Below are 229 nucleotides of genomic sequence, written 5' to 3'. Positions count from 1 at the left end.
ACTGTGTGGTTCTGGCGGTCCAGACTGTGTGGTTCTGGCGGTCCAGAATGTGTGGTTCTGGCGGTCCAGACTGTGTGGTTGTTTGTTTGATCTCATTAAAACACAAGAGTCAAACGTGAGGATCATCCAGTGTTTGTTTGTTTATTTTTGTTTACTACTTTGACTCTAAACATGTTTAAGAAATTCAAGTATTTGTCGGGAACACAAAAAATCAAAACAGAAACATCGA

This window comes from Nematolebias whitei, chromosome 15, assembly GCF_014905685.2.
Source record: "Nematolebias whitei isolate Nwh7 chromosome 15, NemWhi1, whole genome shotgun sequence".
Taxonomy (NCBI): domain Eukaryota; kingdom Metazoa; phylum Chordata; class Actinopteri; order Cyprinodontiformes; family Rivulidae; genus Nematolebias; species Nematolebias whitei.
Note: the sequence above shows the minus strand (reverse complement) of the source record.